This window comes from Suncus etruscus, chromosome 2 (genome assembly GCF_024139225.1).
Source record: "Suncus etruscus isolate mSunEtr1 chromosome 2, mSunEtr1.pri.cur, whole genome shotgun sequence".
Taxonomy (NCBI): domain Eukaryota; kingdom Metazoa; phylum Chordata; class Mammalia; order Eulipotyphla; family Soricidae; genus Suncus; species Suncus etruscus.
The window spans coordinates 45,273,980-45,288,780 of record NC_064849.1 but is presented as its reverse complement, the minus strand read 5'-3'; positions in this window follow the sequence as shown (position 1 = coordinate 45,288,780).

The following is a 14,801-nucleotide window of genomic DNA, read 5'->3' as shown; positions in this document are numbered from 1 at the left end:
TAGAAAGATATAAAATTATTGAACATTTGTAATGAACAAAACATTATACTAATGTTGTATGTGTATTCTTCAGTCTCACAATAGCCAGGGTTATAGGCATTATTAACCCTCGTATATTATATATAGTTGAGAAACAAGATGAATAACAGGACTCTCAGCTAGTAATTTAGATAGCTAGAGGTTTTCCAGAAATTATATAACAACTCAATATCAAAGCCAGTACCAGAACCTGGATTTTATGATTTTGAATCAAGACAAGCTATTATAGTTCTTTTGTTTCTACTTTAATCCTTTATCATGGCAAAACACATTTGATTGCTTCTTTTAAAAAAATTGAAATAAACTATTGGAAAAGCAACAGAATAGAGCATATTCTCTCTGGTTATGCTTCACATATCAGAAGAAAGATAGAAAGAGTTAAACAGAGTCATCCCATAATTTATCTAGAAACATAAACATAAAAGACTTCTTTGGTTTCCTTGCTGCTTAGCTGTCTTAAAGGTGAAACACCCTCAGGGTCCGTAAATAGGTTTTGTTCTCTTGCAAACTCGATGTTCTAAAGTGTTTTTTATCTTTAAAATATTAAGTAAATATTTTATGGCACTTAAATGAGCACCTAGGGTAACTGTAGCTTGAGTCTGGCCCTTCAGCAAAGCTACTGAAGTATAGGTCTGCAGAACTAATCAAAAGAAAACCAAATTCACAGCTTTTTAAAAAATATTTAGAGTGTGGTGCTTTAGCTTTCACCTGCCTATAACTATGCTAGTTTATGAGCAGCTTCCTAAGCCTGTGGCTTGTCCACATGCACACAGCATACAAAAAACAAGACCCAGCACTGGTGGGGGCTGGGGTGGCCAAATAGAGGAGAATGTCAGCTTCCTTTTATTTTCTGACTTTCCCTCAGTGGGGAAGCCCATTAAGAGCTGCTTGAGATACACAATAATTTACCAGGTCTTCTTCATCCCTCTGGCAACAGAGTCCACAAGGAGCACTTAGTGTTGCACAGAGAAAATGGTTCTCGGCCATTGACTTCCTCCCTGGCAGCAGCCAACCATCTCACAAATGGGGACCTGGAGAGTAGCAGGATGTCTCAACTCAGACTCATGCCTGCTGCTGGGAAGCACAAAAAGAGCCACTAAACACTTAGCTTGACAACTGCATGTGTCTATAGCGTTGTGACCTATACACAAAGGGTTTTAAATAGCCATTCTAAATGAAATTGCAGCATATTCCTCACCCAATTGAATTCCCGAAGTTCCAAGAAAAAAAATTAGCCAGGGGGATTATTCCTAAGGCATGTCTTCTCCAGTCAGTAAAGAAAAAGAGTGAACAGCTTTTTCTAGTGTAGTAGGCAGACAAACAGCAAACAGACTAGTGCACCATACATGTACATGTGCAGGGGTATACACACAGACACATTTTGATTTCCAGATATTAGTGATACACACAATCAATTTAAACCCCCAAAATAGACTTTCAAAATCTGAACTCCATTTCTTTTTCCAATTCCTTTTGTTCCTTCAAATTCCTTAGATCTGAATACTATCAAAATTTGGAAAAATATTCATCAACCTAAGGAAAACAGTCAAGTAAGTCAATAGAGCAAAATGGATTACAGTTTGTAATAGAAATGAGATTTATTGATTTTAAATCTATATAAATGCAGTCTATTAGTGCAGGCTTGCAGTATTCAGAAGCAACCTGTGTTATAATTAAAGCTTATTTCCTATATCTCATTTACAAATATTTTTCTCTAATATCTATTATAAAAATATATAATAAAATAATTTACCAAATTTTAGATAGCTATCTGTTATTTCTTAATCTTATTACTTCATATTTTGTACCATAAGGTATATTAATTTTGTCAGTGATAAAAAACAGAAATGATAGTTTGGTCATTTTCAACCTCTTTAACTTCAGATGTTACAGAAAATAACTGCTAAAAGAATAGTTGAGAGGACTAAATAATTATGCCAATAAAGAAATATGAATGTTTCATAGAGTTTAATCATTATTATTACAATTCATAGATTATTAATTATTAGATTATTATATAGATTATTATTATTACAATTCATAGATTATTAATATATACTTAAGAAATAACAAAGTCAGGACTAAATATCAATCTGGGAATGAAAACAGGAAGTTAACATGTGCTCCCCTTGGACTGTTTTCTTGAAAACTCTGAGTGTAATCAAGTAGTAAAGGAGGACCCTTCCATTGAATAATGGAGGGAATGGGGGAAAAACATGGAAGGACAAATAGCTTCCATTCCTCACTTCCTTCTTTATCTCATAACTTGATAATGTCCACTATAGGCAGCAGGATTTTCCCCATCTCAGGTTTTGAGGCTTGACCAAATAATTTTATTTAATCACAGTATTGTCAGTCAACAAAAACTTAAAAAGGCTTTTACATATTTTCAGATGTTTGGGCTTTTTTACATGCCCAGACTAACTTGCCTGTATATGAGAAATAGAACCAAAGGCTCTATCTAAGACTTTTGTAAATTATTCATTAAGCTGCCCAATTCTCCAAAATATAAGTGATCCCAGCTAATAATAATCAATACATGGATTTTATTTTAAAAAAAGACCAAAAGAAATACCTAATTTACCTAAAACTCATGAGTTAAATTAATATTTTATGGCCAGGGAGATCATTCAAGATTGTTGGATTATTTGGTCCTTGATTCTCCACCCCAGGGAGTGATCTGTTGTTGGATTACTGGGTCCCTCCCTACTTAATTTTTATTCTCCACCCTAGGGTGTGATCTGGTTCTTGCTAATAAAAAGTCCAGGTCTCAGGAAGGCAAGGATTCATTCTCCCATCTTCCTCCACTAAGCTGTCTCCCCTCTTAGGAGCAGAAATATTGTGTGCTATAATTCCTGGCTTAAGTGTTAGAATCCCTGAACACATTCTTATTCCCCTTTACTTTACTGTGTGGATTATTTATTGTATTGGCATTTGCTTCCAGACCCATGTCTCTCTAGGTCCTGGTTTTGGAGCTGAAAGCTTTATTTATACAAGATATGCCTAGCATTCTTGAGGCCTTAGTGCAATTTCTAGCACCACCAGATAGATAGATAGATAGATAGATAGATAGATAGATAGATAGATAGATAGATAGATAGATAGATAGATAGATAGATAGATAGATAGATAGATAGATAGATAGATAGATAGATACCTGATAACTTTTGAGCACTACAGAATGTGGCCCATATGGCTCTGTTCCAGCCCCCACCGCTGAGCAATACTGAGGTAGCAAACATAAAAACTTACTAATACATGCTCTTTTAGTAATTAGGTTTCGATAGTGTCACACAATATTCTTATGCAACTGACATGAAACTAACAGAAAGAATGATGTTCCACTGACCCACCTCCACCTGAATCCATGCCACTGAAAGAAAAAAATAAATCTATTTTGATCCATGGATCTGGGTGTATTATTATTAGCTTTTCAGTAAAAGAAAGGAATAGTTTCCTACAAGTTAGTCTTGGAAATTTAAATATGTAAATTGAGTGAAGGGAACCTAAAAGAAGGAATTAAATCATGAATATACTGGGTGTACAATGACCAGGAATGGTGGGGTGGGAAGGGAGAAACACAGGCCCTGAAAAGAAACTTTGGGATCAACAGGAACTCATGCAGTTTGCCAATATTAATGTTGACAAATCATGCTATCTTTTTTTAAGGATTCTTTCTGTTGTCAGGGAAATGGTCCAAAGGGCTAGAATGCATATGTGGCATGCACGTGGTTAGAGAGGGCACCAATGCCCAGCACAATGCAGCCTCCTGAGCACTGCCAGGTGCAGTTCTGGTAGTTACTATAACCACTTAGAATGTTCCAAGATTGCAAAAAAAATTATTAATGATAATAGATTTAAAAAAACATGATTTTCCCTCAGATTGGTCTCCTATCTATAGCAATTATAAAAATTTATCACATTTTCTTTTTTCTTGTTTCTTATTTTGTAACAACAAAATAGCCTCTTCTCTTTCCTGACCACTCTGGTGGTCATCATTAAATCCATAATCAAACCTGTGACCAGATGAAGTTTTAAAGCAAGTTTAATTATGTATCTTTGCTACCTAAAAGGTTTTAATGAATGTCTATTAAGTTACTTTGATCTATATCACCCTTCTTTTAAGATTTTTCCATAGAACAGGCAAAATCTTCCTGATGGTTGGCTAACTGGTTAGATGAATAGATGGATAATTCAAAAGATAGATGGGTACATAAATATACATATAGATATAGGCATTCAATGATAGAGATAAGTAACAGAGAAAGATAAAAATGAGAAATAGTGGGGGAAGGGGAAAATGAAAAATAGTAGAGACTGAGAGATGTTTGAACTCATGTATGGCCTCAGACTAACCATTTAGTCTTACGGATAATTTTATCTCAAGGGTTAGAAATATGATTTAGTGGGTACGGCTTTATGGTTATATGTTTGAGTTCTATATTTTCAGTTTTATGAGCACTGTGGCTATACTTAAGAAATCTTAAACTTGGGACCAGAGCAGTGACACAGCAGTAGAGCATTTGCCTAGGCTGACCTAGGATGGACCGCAGTTCGATTCACTGGCATCCCAAATGATCCCCCAAGCCAGGAGCAATTTCTGTGTGCAGAGCCAGGAGTAACCCCTGAGTGTCACCAGATGTGGCCCAAAAACAAACAAACAAAAATAAATGAAAGTAAGAAAAAGAAAAAGAAATCTTAAACTTTACAGTAAATTTGCCCAAAGAATTTTAAAAAACTCTAACGTTTATAATACGGTTATAATGGTATGGATAATAATGATTCTTTATAGAGTTCCCTATTTTTAGCATAAGAAAGCGCTACTCAAACATGAGTAAGGTTTTCTCCTTCCTAGATTCAAAAGAGTTGACTTACCTTACCATACTTAGCACGTTCTCATAAAATGCAATGAAAAGTAATAATATTAGCTGATAAATATACATTTTGGTGTACTGATATCTGCAGAACAGAAATGGAAGCTTTGCATTCTATTTTCTCTCTACCCATTCATCCAAATCACAACTCTTTGGAAATGAAAATTTTGCTGCCTCTGAATGTAAATTGACACAACCTCTGAGACCTGCAATAAAAGAATATATAAAAGAAGCCAAATGATTGGGAGTGAATGCCAGCCTGCCTTGGCCATGTAAGAGTGACTTGCTTAGTACATCCAAGGGCTGCCTGCTCTACACAATCCATTATTTTTTCTGCCTCAACAATTATTGTTCTATGCAAATACTGTTCATTAACATCAACATCACAGCCTAGTTCACTTGCAAAATCAGAATAAATAGTATATCTCATGCTTTGAATGAGAAGCCATAATATCTGATTAGCAATAGAAAAGTTGTCGACTTTTCTTCCTCCAAGTCAGTTTCTCCAAACCATGTCATCCTGTAAGCATACAAATTTAAAAGATTGGATGACATTATACAATTATAGTATGTGGTTCTGAGGGGGGTTGTTTATTAGTTTATGTTTTCCAGTAACCTCCCCTTCATTTTTCCCTCCAGCCCCCAGCTAAAATTGACACATGCACTTTTTTGTCGTTTTTGTTTTTGTTTTTGTTTGGTTTTTGGGCCACACCTGATGACGCTCAGGAGTTACTCCTGACTATGCACTCAGAAATTGCTCCTAGCTTGGGGGACCGTATGGGACGCCAGGGGGTCAAATTGAAGTCCATCCTAGCTTAGCATATGCAAGGCAAGCACCCTATGACTTGCACCACTGCTCCAATCTCAGACACAAGCACTTTTTTTTTTTTTTTTTTTTTTAGTTTCAGAATGTACTTTATACAAAATAATCAGTTCATATGGAAATAAATCTACAGACCTCCAGGGATCAAAAGCTTTTTAAAAAAGTTCTTTTAAAAAATTATCCAACACACAATATAGAACTAACTATTGAGGTAAGTGTCGCTCTCAGTGAAACAGGGAATCAGCAGACCATGACAAAATACACAGAATATAAAAATAAATAGTATTCCCCTTTCCAGTACTGGCCAGGAAAGTTTACACAGCTTTTGTAGCAGGAGCGAATAATCCCTGACACCATTCTGGAGACAAGTGAAACCTGGCCTGACACTTAGGAGCTGTGTGCAAGGCAAGAGTGAGGTAACCAAGCCCTAGCTAGGGAAAAGGAATATATTGAGCAGGGTTCAGTACTTCAGTATTTACTCAATATCCAAACTCTTTTGCTACCCAACCCCCTCCACCTTTCCATAAACACATGCAGGGCAACCAGCTGGTAATTAGGTGTTTTTAACCTAATAGTTGAGAGTCCTGAAGCAAAGAGCCAGAAGACTGTGCCTCTAAGTCGTTTTAGCAAAGTCTTACAGAGCAGATAGTAAACACTAGGCTGGAGACAAAGCCAGAGTCAGAATGACAGATTCTATATAAAATAGTCACTCAAGTTATTTTGTCAAAGAGAACGATAAGTACAGTACAGTATCCTCTGGTTGCACATAGGGTACAGAGTACAATTACCAGCTCAAGAAAGGGGGAACATCTTTCCCCTCATGTGGCAAGTACCAAACACATTATTATCTGAAAAGATGTGAACTCAGGAATAAAGGCTTCTGTAGAACCAGCCAAAATTCCAAGTAGCTTTGATGACTATGTTGAGCAGAGGGCAAGAACATTACAACCTGGAAATCTACAAGGTGGTAAACTTAATTCATAAACACAGGGACAATTTTCCACCATGGAGTCTATTACCATCTGGGAAGGGGCAAGTGGACAGGCACAGGGTCAATAATAATTAACTTTACCTAGACAAATACTTTTGGGAAATTTCTAAAGAGGTGTTTTTTGCTTGGCTATCAGTTTTAAAAGGCTATTCATGGTGAACTTTACCTCTGCACTCTCCCTCCAGCCCTGAAACCAGGTCTTAAAATCGCTGCATTATTTAGTTTTGAACTTTTATTAAAAACATAGTAGATGGAATGGAAAAGATAGCAGTGTATGGGTGTCTGCCCTGAATATGGCTGAACTGGGTTCCATCCCCAGAATGCCATATGGTGCCCTAGGCTCCTGCCAGAAGCTAAAACAAAAGCATGAACTCTTGCCTGTAATCCTGTGTCTCCAGAATTTTGGTATTCTGGATAGCATTTAGCTGTCTTTGACTCCAGTATAAATAATATAGCAGATGAATACCACAGGACAATGATAACAATGGGTTAATGACAAGACTTAAAGACAAGATTTAATTTGAACTGAGAGGTTCAGAGAGACAGTAGAGGGGGTAAGGCATGGAGTTAATCCCAATTGATTCTGGAAAACACATATGGTTTCCAGAGTACCTCCAGGGATCAAGAATGATCCCTGCAGTCAGTCAGGTATAAGCCCAAACTAGAGAAATAAAACAGAAAACTGAGGGGTACAAACTAATTTTTTCTTTAAGACCACAGAAATTACTCCTGGTGATGCTCAGAGTACCTTATGGGATTCTGGGATCAAACTTGGGTCAGCTGCACGTACGTCAAGCACCCAATCCGCTGTACTTAGTTCTGAGTTCAACAAACTACAGATCTTAAGATTTCAATAAGCAAAGCATGGAGTACTTTCGTCTTATAGAAACAGGTTAGCTGTGACCTTAAATATTCATTAGCTCATGTGACAGACACAAGCACTTTTTAAAAGGAATTGGGACATGCCACAATAATCAGTCATAGGACAAAACTAACACAAAATTCCCCAAAATTCTGGGCTAAGAGATTGATTTAAGTGATGTTTCCTGTGTCACAATCTCAGCCCTTCTATAGTTGAAAAGCAACTTATTCCTTCAACTTTTTCCTTCCTCAGAGTGAACTCTTTGCCCTTCAATATACATCAATATTTAGAGAAACCTCTTTCTTCTCCTTCATCATTAAATATTCCCACTTCAATTTTCTAAGAGTCAAATCTTAGATCCAAGTTACCCACAACCACTAAGATTTCCAGTAAGCCACAAAAAACTAGGAATTTAGAGCCTCACTCAAGGGTCTAGAATTCATGAGGCACCTTGTACTGCATAACCTTGTACTGCATCTCTAAGCTGTGATATTAAAATTATACAAACAACTAATCAATTGTAGGTGAATATTATATATACATATATATTCATATATATACATAGAATTTAAAATCATCCTAATGCTTAGCCTTCTTTAATCTAAGTAGTTTTCACATATTTTCTTTCATCTTAACCTTTTGGATGCTAAAATATATGTGGCATTCTTTTTTCACATTGCATTTACAATTCCCTCTTGAATATATCATGAAGGGCAGGGTAACACTAATCAAATGGGAAATAATTAAAGGCTTTCAAAAAAGACAGTTCTTTATTACAATAATTCAGAGCTCAATACATTCTTTTTTAAAATTACTTGAGACAGCAGCTCAAAACCATCAGTGAAATATAAAATGTTAACTATAAATTCTAGTATTTATAGATATGTGCAATAGTCTTCCTTCCCCTGTCACAGTGGTATGAAATTATTCCTTCCTAAAATACATAAGAATCATTCATGATGAGGTAAATACAAATCAAAAAAAATAACATAGCATTTCATATCCTAGTGATATTTGCACACATAAAATGGAAGAGAAACAACCATGTTAGCATGGATGTGAGCAGGGTGAAGGGTCACAGCAAGAAGGACTCCTTCACTACTAGTAAACATGTTGACTGGTTTAAACTCTTTGGAAAACAATTTGGACACCTACAAACTAAGAATTGAGCTTATATGTAACCCATTAATTCCATTTATTGGCAAATACCTCCAAAAGCCCCAAAATTCTATCCTGTAAAGAAATGTGTGACCCTATTTATCATAGCACTATTCTCAAAATCTAGAAACAACAAAGTGTTCAAGAACAGATGACTGGAAAAACAAACTATGTTATATATACAAAATAAAATGCTACTCAATTCTAAGAAAAATTAAAACTATGCAACTTGCTATTACATGGATGATACTGGACACTTTGTACTAAGTGAAGTTTAACAGACAGAGACAGAGACAGAATAATCTCTTTTTTATATGGAATATAAAGAAACAATGACATACAAAAAAAAGAGCAAAACAGAACATGAGAATTGTTCTGCAAAACTTATTTTACCAAGTTCAGAGAGATGGGGCTTTGATGGAGGTTCTGGCAAGCCAACACTTTTGTATGCTTAAAGACCTATAATTAAGCATACTGTAAATCATAATACCACAAATAAAAATTTTAGTTAGATTAAATTTTAAAATAATCATTTGAGGTCAAGCAATAATATCCTGGGTAAGAAACCCAGCCTATATTTGACCTCAGACAACCCATGTGGTCCCCCCAAACACTTCCAGGAGTATTCCTGAGTTAGAGCCAAAAGTGACTCCTGAGCACTGCTAGGTGTGGCTAAAAAAAAAAAAAGCCCAAAATAATTATTTAAAAAAATAAAAATTAACCATCCCTGATGAAAGAGAACAACTAACTCTAGGAATTTTTCTATATGCTCACTCCAATTATCACCTATTTCTTTTTTCGGGGGTTGGGGCCACACCCAGTGATGCTCATGGGTTACTCCTGGCTACATGCTCAGAAATCACTCCTGGCTTGGGGGACCACATGGGACATCGGGGGATCAAACCACAGTCCATCCTAGGCTAGCGCGGGAAAAGCAGACACCTTACCACTTGCTCCACTAATTCAGCCCCTATCACCCATTTCTTATTAAAAAAAAAAAGATCAAAAAATGAAAAAAGTATGGTCAAACTGGGGATATGACTTACACTCATATACACAAACACACACACATGTTCAGTTCAACTACCTCAGTGAAAATACTATAGAAATAGCTTTATGAATTTTTGCTGAGTTATAAGCAGTATTAATCTCACCTTGTATGCATAGCTATTTAAAAATATAGCTATTAATACTACATTGCCCTATTGCACTTTTACAGAATCCTGAATATATTACAACCTTTGAATTTATTGTTGTGAATAAACCAGTTCACTTTTCAAAATATAAAATAAATAAAGAGTTCTGGGCACCTTTTCTAAAAGCAGCAGGTCCATAATTTACCACTTCCTTTCTAATGCTTTTAAAAAAATAGATAACTCACTATAGCCTGGAAAAGGCACTGCTATCTCTCCATGCCCCATCACTTATGGGCAAAAGATATAGATACTGGTGGGACCTCTGACCCAAGTGGAACCAATGAGATTCTCTCATTGTGATAAACTATGTTACATTATGATAAGCAAGTAAATCAACCCTGTGTGAAAGTAATAAGTCAGCAAAGAAGCAAGTCTGAAAAAAAAAAATCAGGTTGCCTTAGTTGTCTATTGCTATATTACAAATTACCTCAAATCTCTGTGCCTTAAAACCTCAGACATTTTTTCTGCTAAAGTTTTTGATAGTGCAGGTCTCTTAATGTTGTAGTCAAGCTGTCAACTGGACTTTAGGGATCTCAGAAGCAGACTGAAGCTTAAAGATCTGCTTCTAATCTCACTCAGGGGACTATTGGCAGGTTCGGTTCCTCCTCCGGTAAAGTTCTTAAAAGATTTGCTTCATTGCAGAACCACATAAGTCTCTCCATAGATAGTCTCACCATATTACAGGCTGTTTCTCTTGTCATTAATGATTCAAGACAAAGGGGCAGATTCAGGCAAAAAGGGATGAAAGGTAGGAAAAGAGAAATTGAACACTTAGATCTAGGATGGAAGCCAAAGGTTTTTTGAAATTGAATCTTAAATGAGGAGCCCATCCATTTGTTTATATTATATTCATTGGAAGTGGGTTACAAGGTCCAGTAAAAATTCAGTGAACATTAATATCTTTATGTTAGTAATGATCTACACCTATTCTAACATAATCTGCACCTATAACTCCCTGTCACTCACATTTCCTTCACCTGCAATTTCTTTCCTTTTATTTAAACTCCATGCTAACAAAGTAGTTCATGATGTAAGTCTTACAGTACACACCACACTTTACCCATGAGCACACATACCCCATGAATGTTCCCATCACATGCAGTTTTCCTCACTCTTTCCAATAACTTAAGAGTTCATTAAAGTGTTAATTTAAAATTCAGAATTTTGTCAACTAAATTATATTCAAGAGCTGATGAAATTTCTTGGGTACAGCTTCTTAAAGACAGCTCGCCAAGTTCAGTTTCTGTTGATTTACATATATGCCAAAAGAACATATTATCTCCTCTTTGATACACATACACATAATACAGTAAAACAGACCACATATTAAATATCTGATATTCACATTTCTGTTTTAAAAGAAGAGAAGGAATAGGATATAGAAAGATCCATATTTGTCATATTTTAAAATCAAACTGTGCAAATGTTAGTTATACCTTGGTGTAACTGCAAGGTTTGGGAATAATTTTACTATACTCTCAGTTCTAATTTCTTCATCTTTTCTGCCTTTTAAGTCTTTCTTCTTTTGTTTTTGTTCCTGGCAATATATACAGCTAAACAACTATCATAGGCTCCTTCCTTTCAGTATAGTTCTGGAATCCAAAGACCTATTCTATTTTTATGCTGTCTCTATTCCCTTGAGTCCTAGCTGGAAATATTTCTGCATATATAACTCTTTTAAGAACTTTGTGAGTCTCCTGTGAATCATCCTGAGTTTCACTCCATTAGACAAAAACTATACTCACAAATCTTAAGATAAGTTCTTCTGTCCCTTGAGCTTTGACCAGACAGCTAAGACACAATGATCTTAAACTTCCTAGAGCACTACAGTTTCATTGAGATGGTCTTTGAGATAGAGCATAAATCTCTATAAAAGGTCCTTTGTGTGACTGAATAGTACCCTGGAGCGTAATCTTTGATCTTTCTGAGATCTTAACCAAAGTTTTGACAATCACATTTTTGCTTCAACTTTAGAACTCCAATTCTCCTAGAAAAGCCTTAGATATAATCATTGATCAAAAGCTATTAATTGCTGTCACAGCAGCTATTTAGGAAACAGAAATAACAAAATTATAAAATAATGGTTCCTTTCTTTTAGCATCCCAATTTTAATATATTGATTCTTTTATATAATCATAATCACACAAGAAGGAACACGGTAGTATATTCAACATTTACCTTAGAAAATTACCTTTGTCTAGGCAGCATCAGATCTTTGCTAAGTGTACTTCCATGTCATCCTAAGAACTTCCCTTTCATCAGTTCACTGTTAGCCTTCATGTTTAATCTAATAATAAGAACCAAGAAGCTTATATTAGCAATTTCTTTAACATACATCAGAATTATATTAATATTTTCACATCTCATTTCTCCAAAGTCACATACAACATTACATTATCATCATAGCAGCACCCGTATTTTCTATCACCCCGCATAATGAATTAATCACCAAAAATTATAAGCTGTTTAAAAACAATAAAAAAAAACCATTCTGGATCCCACATTTTTTGGACTTAGAAATATTAAAGCTGTTTGTTTGTGAAATAATAAAGCTGTTAGCGCTAGGTAATTTTGGCTGAGAGTGTCCTCTTGAGGTACTGTCAAGCTGTCAATTGGGCACACAGTCATCTACAGATTTAAGCAATCAAGTGGGGAAGAGGCATTGGCTTCCAAGCTCACATGGTTATTTGGCAGGCTTGACTTATTCACAGGCTCTCCAGTGTCTCATAGGCTGTTGGACTAAGGACCTCTCAGTACTTAACATGCAATCTGGGCCTCTCCATATGGTTACTTAAAACATGGCACTTTGCTTCCCACAATCTATGTTCTGCAAGAGAACAAAATTATGACATGTTCAATTATTGAATATTAGTCCATACCATTTTTCACCAGTTGTTACTCAAAAGTAATATTCCGTTTCTTCCACTACCTTTAGAAATAACTCACAGGTGTAGAAATATAGTACAGTGGGAAGGTGCTTGCTTTAATTGGGCTTGACATAGGTTCAATCCAAAAGTATCTCACTTGGCCCCCTGTAGTTCATGAAGAGAGATCCCTGAGCATGGAGGGAAGGGGGAAAGGCTCCTAACACACAACTTGGTATTGCCCCCAAAACTAACAAAAAAAAGAAAGGTCTCAAAAAATTCATCCTACCTTCAAGATAAAAATATAACATAAGAGTATAAATACCAGAATAAATGTTTGTTAAAGATCATTTAAGTAGCTGACTACTACACAGAGCCCAAGTAGAGAGAAAACAAAGAAAGAAGAAAGAAAGAAGAAAGAAAGAAAGAAAGAAAGAAAGAAAAAAGAAAGAAAGAAAGAAAGAGAAAGAAAGAAAGAAAGAAAGAAAGAAAGAAGAAAGAAAGAAAGAAAGAAAGAAAGAAAGAAAGAAAGAAAGAAAGAAAGAAAGAAAGAAAGAAAGAAGAGAAAGAAAGAAAAAAGAAAGAAAGAAAGAAAGAAAGAAAGAAAGAAAGAAAGAAAGAAAGAAAGAAAGAAAGAAAGAAGAAAGAAAGAAAGAAAGAAAGAAAGAAAAAAGAAAGAAAGAAAGAAAGAAAGAAAAGAAAGAAAAAAGAAGAAAGAAAGAAGAAAGAAGAAAAGAAAGAAAGAAAGAAAGAAAGAAAGAAAGAAAGAAAGAAAGAAAGAAAAAAAGAAGAAAGAAAGAAAGAAGAAGGAAAGAAAGGAAAGAAAGGAAAGAAAGAAAGAAAGAAAGAAAGAAAGAAAGAAAAAAGAAGAAAGAAAGAAAGAAAGAAAAGAAAGAAAGAAAGAAAGAAAGAAAGAAAAAGAAAGAAAGAAAGAAAGAAAGAAGAAAGAAAGAAAGAAAGAAAGAAAGAAAGAAGAAAGAAAGAAAGAAAAGAAGAAGAAAGAAAGAAGAAAGAAAGAAAGAAAGAAAGAAAGAAAGAAAGAAAGAAAGAAAGAAAGAAAGAAAGAAAGAAAGAAAGAAAGAAGAAAGAAAGAAAGAAGAAGAAAGAAAGAAAGAAGAAAGAAGAAAGGAAGGAGGAAGGAAGGAAGGAAGGAAGGAAGGAAGGAAGGAAGGAAGGAAGGAAGGAAGGAAGGAAGGAAGGAAGGAAGGAAGGAAGAAAAGGGGGAGGTGCATGGGGAGGAGGGCAGGCAGACATCTGACTTCTGGTTCCCTCTTTGATTCTGGAGACCAGCTCTTGCCAGGTATGGGGTTTGGGGAGGCCCCATACCCGAGCCCTTCTCCCTGGCCGGGGAGTGCTGGGAGCATTGACAGGCCCCCAGCCATCCTTGTCTTTTTCCCCTGACTCCAGGCCTTCCCTGGGTGCCAGCTCAGATGGCCAGAAATGGGTTCAGGTGGACTCTTAGTGGTCCTCAGGCTTCCCCCCTACCTCTTCCTACACTAATGGAGATGTGCTTTGGGAGGAGAGCGGGCCGTTTTAGTAGAGTTTATGTTGGGACAATCACTGGAATTTTTTTCTCCTTGTTTTTCTATTGATAGTATTATATGCATATATTTTATATATCCATAACATCCATCTTGTATTGTGACCTTGATACCGCCCTACAAATCTCTATTCTAATATTTTACTGCCTCAGTCCCAATCCTTATTTCCCCCCATCTTCCCATGTAGGTGCAGCTTATGACATGAAGCTCACCACATAGAGTGATAAGTGCAGTTAGAGAAATAACTACACTGAAAACTATCATAACAATGTGAATGAATGAGGGAAAAAGAAAGCCTGTCTCAAGTACAGGTGTGGGTGGAGTGGGGAGTAGATAGATCTGGGAAATTGGTGGTAGGAATCCTGCACTGGTGAAAGGGGGTGTTCTTTACATGACTGTAATCATACAACTACAATTATATTTGTAATCATGGTGTTTAAAAAAAGATAATTT